This window comes from Falco biarmicus, chromosome 3 (genome assembly GCF_023638135.1).
Source record: "Falco biarmicus isolate bFalBia1 chromosome 3, bFalBia1.pri, whole genome shotgun sequence".
Taxonomy (NCBI): domain Eukaryota; kingdom Metazoa; phylum Chordata; class Aves; order Falconiformes; family Falconidae; genus Falco; species Falco biarmicus.
In genome coordinates, this window is record NC_079290.1 from 103,572,414 (window position 1) to 103,578,105 (window position 5,692).

A 5,692-nucleotide genomic window follows, 5' to 3' on the forward strand; every position below is an offset into this window, starting at 1 on the left:
GATGCTTGCAAATATGTTGTTCTTGCCAGGAGAAAATTTTCTTCCTTAAGTGTGAAATACTGGGAGACTTTGGTCTGAATGTTTGTACTGCTTCAAAAGATAAATTTCACCATGCCACATGTAGCTGTAAACAAAATTAACTGTGAATTTCTAGGACCCAGCAAGGAAGTCTGCCAGATAACTGACATCAAAGTCTTGACAGAGCCTGAATAGGAAAATCTGTTCACTCAGACTACATGTTTGTGGTCTGGACCGCTTCCCTCATGCTCTGGGATGCCTCTTCCCGTTCCTCCACCATGCTGCCAGGGAGCTGTGCTTTCTGTTGCTGTGCAGGTCTGTGTTGCGGCGGCGGTGGCACCAGCTGTGCCAGCCAGCTGCTCTTCTCTTGCCACACGCCGTTCATGGGACTTGCACCTGCACTGGGTCAGAAACTTCAGAGTTTCAGACCCTCATCTTTGCTTCCCCCGGTCAGTCAGTTTTGCAAGGCAAGGGAGCGGTGGCCTATCGAAGGGCTGGAAGTGCAGAGTGAGAGTCAGGAAGCTGGGGCTCTGGTGGGCAGCATTGCCTGGCAAAGACTGTTTGATAGCAAAGCCATTGCAGCGGTGAGCTGTCTCAGTTGTGAATAGCCTGACACCCACACTTCCCTCAGAATGAAAATCTGCAGCATACCTCTCACGCTGCCAGCATGTCATTGCTGTGTCTTGCCTTAATACCAGAGAGAAACAGAGATTTTGATAAGGTACTTTGATAAATCAGGTAAGTATCTTACCTATGTCAGCTGCCTTTGATACAAGTATCTTGGATTTGTAATTAAACCTGAGGTGAAAAATTTTGGTCACATAGTGCTATTAGCCAGGAAACTTTCTATTTATCTGTTTCAGTTTTACGTGTTGGAGTGTATTTTCAGTGGTTAGTCTGCAAGCCCTTTGATATTTTTTCCAGAGTGTATACATTGTGTTCATCAAGAAAAGTTGGAATGGTACAGCTAGAATGGGCAGGAGGAGAACTGGCAGAGATCACAGCGTGGCCAAGACACTCATCACACGAATTACTGAGGGACAGTTATTACTTGTGAGTATATTGTAATCATACTCCAAAGCACAAATGTGCAGTTCTTTGGGGAAGGAGTTTTTGAACTTGGTCCAGAGATCTGCTATAAAACAATTCCTGGGATGTTGGAGGTTCAGGTTCAACATTTAGGTTTAGGTTAACTTTCAGAGCCCACACCCATCCCAGAGAAATGCCAGACCTTCACTCTTGGCGTTACTGGAAGTAACCTGTGCCACCCTTAAAGGATTGGTTTGATTCTACACCTGGTTTATGCAAAAATGTTACAGCAAGATGTGAATCGAGGGGGATACAGAATCAACAAATACCATATTTTACAACCAAGAGGACTGTTTTACAAGCAGATTATTTTGGTCACATCTCCATGTTTCCGTTTGGTATTTTAAAGTTAATTCTTGATTTGCAGTGACCCCTGAGGAAAATATTTTGAGTAAATAAAATAAATGTAACTGTTTATTCCGATACACATCATAAAATCAGTGGTGTACATGTAAACATACTGGGCCCCTTCAACCTCTGGGTAGCTGAATATATCTAATCGAAGGTTACAGGTTTTTTACTGTTCTCATACAAAGTTAAGAGTTTCAACTTTTTATTAGAAGCTGCATCAAGGAAAAATCTTCTTAAGTCTCATGATTAATATGTTTACATAGTCTCATTTTTATGAAGTCTACACAATTCGTAAGAGAATAAAATGCATTTCTGTTTTCTTGCATAGCGTTTCTTTTTTTACCAGTGAAAAATGACACTGCAGGAATGAGTCCAAAGGACAGAGAAATAATTGTTGCGGACAAAAGCAGCACCTGAACTGTGTAACTGGGATTCGGTGTTTTATGCATAAGGCCAGATGCTTTCTATGGCTGCACAATGTGAGTTGAGTGTAGCCTGAGTGGGCAGCGTAATGGGTGGGGTGCTGATCTGATGTGTAACCACTGCTAGAATACTGGGTACAATAGCAACATCACTACTTGCTTTAAGAAAGCAGTGATTGCATTGACGCTCCATAGAGCCAGCACCTCTCCCTTGGTTTAGTGCTTTGCTTCCTGTAGATATGTTCTGGGGTTTTATTTTGCGTCCAGGTCTTTGCACGTCAGCCATGTGGGTGATTCCTTGGGCCTTGGCCATCCCTTTAAACAGTGTTTCAGGATTTCTTACGTCAAATGTTGACAAGCAAAGTGGGGCAAGGCCTTGAGGGTCTTTGTAGATCTCCTGCATTCTGTGCTTTGCTGTCTATATGACTTGAACTTGCATCAAGAGTTTGCATCTGCACTATTGTAAAAGTTTTGGCTGCTGGGTATGTTTAATCTTTTTCACACCTTCCATGCCCACTTTCCCAAATACCTCTGAATGCAATATCCTTAACATAAAATGCTTCCTCGACAGCTGGTCGTAAACATACAAAGCAGTCAAAATAAAAAGGGATAAATTGGGGTTCCAAGGCTCTGCTGCTGTTCTCGAGAAGGCTGAATGACAGAGGTTGCCCCTTTCTCAAAGAGCAATTTGTGCTATCTTTGCGGTGCTTTTGGAGAATAGCATTAAATTGGGCCTAGGATCAGTTCACCTTAGTATTCTTGATTTTGCTCTACTGCCATTACTGTGCCCCTGTGAACTGGCTGTCAGGATAGCTGTGCTCCCAGTCCTTTCTTGTCCTGTCTGTGGGCACTACTGAGAAGAATCTGGCCCCCTCTTAACTCCTTCCCATCAGCTGTCTGTGCACATGGAGATTGCTCCTGAGCTGCCTCTGGGCTCAAGAGTCCCAGTGCTCTCAGCCCGCTCTCATATGAGGGATGCTCCAGTCCCCTCATCGCCCTTGTCAGCCTGTGCTAGAGTTCTCCAGTAAGTCCGTATCTCACTTGTGCTGGGGAGTCCAGAACTGGATACAAGTGCTCTGGATGTGTCTCCCCAGTACTGACCAGCGATGAAGGATCACCTTCCCCAGCCTGCTGGCAAAGCTATACTGCAAACAGCCAGAACATGGATGGCTGCCTTAGATGTGAGGGTGCATTGCTGGCTTGTGGATGACTTGTAGTCCACCAAGGATGCCAACGTCCCTCTGTGCAGAGCCACTGCCCAGCAGCAGCTCCCCGTGCAGGTGGAAGACCTTGTGTTTTCCCCTGCGGAACTTCCTGGGGCTTCCTTCTGCCCAGTTTTCCTGCCTGTTGAGGTCCCTCTCAACAGCAGTACGTCCATCTGGTCTATCGGTCACTCCTCACAGTTTGGCACCATTGGGCCCCAGCTTTCCTAACCCCATCCCTGCATGATCAGCCAGCATCTCTGTGCTGCTCCTGCATCACCTGCACCTGCTTCCACCTTCTGTACATTTCCTTTTCATCCAAGTTCAGTCAGGAGCAGCTCCTTGCCCATCGATGCAGGCCCTCTGCTGTCTTCATTTCATGCTTGTCAGGATGGGCTGTTCTGGAAATTGGAGGAGGTGATCTGTGACTATCAACCAGCTCTCCTAGAGCTCCCCCTTTTCTCTAGGGCCATATCCCATGGGATTCTTACAAGGTGATCTCTGGAGAGTCCTGTTCTGAGATTCAGGTCTGTTGGTCCTGCTTTTTGCCCTGCTACCTCCTCTTCGTGCCCTGAAGTCACCATCTGATGCTCACTGCAGCAAAGGTGACTGCACCCTACAAATGAGGAAGAACTGGTTGGGGGTGTGGAGGTACCAGGTCCAGCAGAACATCTTTCCTTATCTGCCTTTCAGCCACCTGCGTCAGGAAAGTAGTGTAATTGTGCTCCAGAAATCTATATTGCTTGTGCCCTGCTGTGTGGATTTTCTAACTCACTGTAAGTGATGAAAATAAACTGTAGTACCTTTCTGATGATTTGCAATGTTTTAGTCTTCAGATCCAAAACTATTCCTTGTAATCACAAAAAATACTGAACAATTCCCTTTGAACATACAAATGGTTTTATTTTTTTTTGCTGTTTAGCTACCATAAATACACCTTAGCCATCAATGTGATATACAAGGATATATTAAGTAAGTGCATCTCCCCTGTAGTACTTGCTACTGTATTTCATATTGCCTAGCCCAAAGGTGTAACTGTGGCAGCTGCTTCTTTTGAGACAGCAGTAACAAACTTGAACTGATTTGTTTGCATACGTAACCTTTTTTTTTTTAATTTAACTTTCAGTACAACACATATATTCAGGCTTGGAAAAATCCTTAGTGAAGTGAGTACAAATGGTGGCTGTGAGGGAAGGAAGGTCTTGTCTCAGGAGAAAGCCACCAGACAGGTTCATCTTGGCTCTTCAGCAGTGAAACTGCTGTTTTAGAAGAAGTTACTTTCACTCGTGCTCCAGTACTTCCTTATGTATTCCCAATGAAAATATAAGACATGGTGAGGTCCAAAAACAACCTATAAACTTTTCTCCCAGTAGGAAAAGGTCATGCATGGTTGTTTGTGTATGGCTGTTCCTCCTTTTCATACATACTCCACAGTTTCACAAGTGTACCTAAATCCCAGCACCACGCACCTGGGGGTACTGGCCGCACAGCAAGCGCTCTGGGGAACAGAAACACAGGGAGTATGTTGGGAGTCGGGTGTTCGTAACAACTTGCCTTGCATCATGAAGCAGTTCAGCTTATATGGAAGCAGAGAAGCGAACAATGAATCAACAGTGAAGCTGATGTAGACCTTGAAAGGTATCAAAACAACCTTAGTCAAAGTACAGTAACAGGGGGCGCCCAGATGGGGGAAATGAAAGGCCACGGTGCTGTGGTGTGTTCAGGCCACACCACCCGTAGTGTAAGCGCTTTCCCTATTTACTTTTGTGTTTATCTGTTTTTAAAGTGATGAGCAAATGGAGCTTGTGGACAGAGTTGTGTTTTGAAACACCCATGTGCAGCTCAGCTGGAACTAAGTGTTCGGGCTTCCCCATGCAGCACGCTTGTGGCCGGGTGGTGACCGCTCTTTGGCCCTGCGGCTGGAGTCCTGCTGCTGCTCTGAAGAACACTTGTGCCTCCAGGCAAACCCCTGCGCACATCTGATGGTGGCAAGTGGTCTGAACTTCATCCAACGCTCTGGGCGACTCAGGAAGCAGCACAGTCCTGGGATCTTTCTTCAGTGGCAGGTTCCTCATTCACCACAGGAGCTCTGGCATCTGCACTGGGTTGCTAGGCCTGCCCAGCACCAGGTCAGTGCCTCCAGCTCCGCTGCTGGGCTCTCGGTCTCTGCATCACATAGCTCTCGGGAGGAGCTGGGCCTTCTTACAATCTGAGTAGTGAGCTTACAAGTCCTGTCAGAAGTGATGAAACAAGCAGTAAAAGCAAAATGACGACTGTGTCGTGCCTGGAAGCAGTGGGTGCCACACTCTGCCAGCATGGATTCTCCTGGAAAAGTGTTGCAAGATCTGCCCAGCTTCATTTGCAAATACACATTTATTTTTTTGTAGACGTAGCTACAAATAGATGTACTATGTCAGTTGTATCAGCTGAGGAGTCATCCAGAGGGAATGGCCACGCAGGGAAACAGTGCACCTTCTTTGCATCCGTGCTGGTGTCTGCAGCAGGATATGGAGATTTCCTGTGTTGCTCCTCCATCCACATGATAGATGGGAAAAATAAAAGGTAATGTTAGAAACAGTTGTTTGACAAGGAGAATTGAAGTCTTAAAGA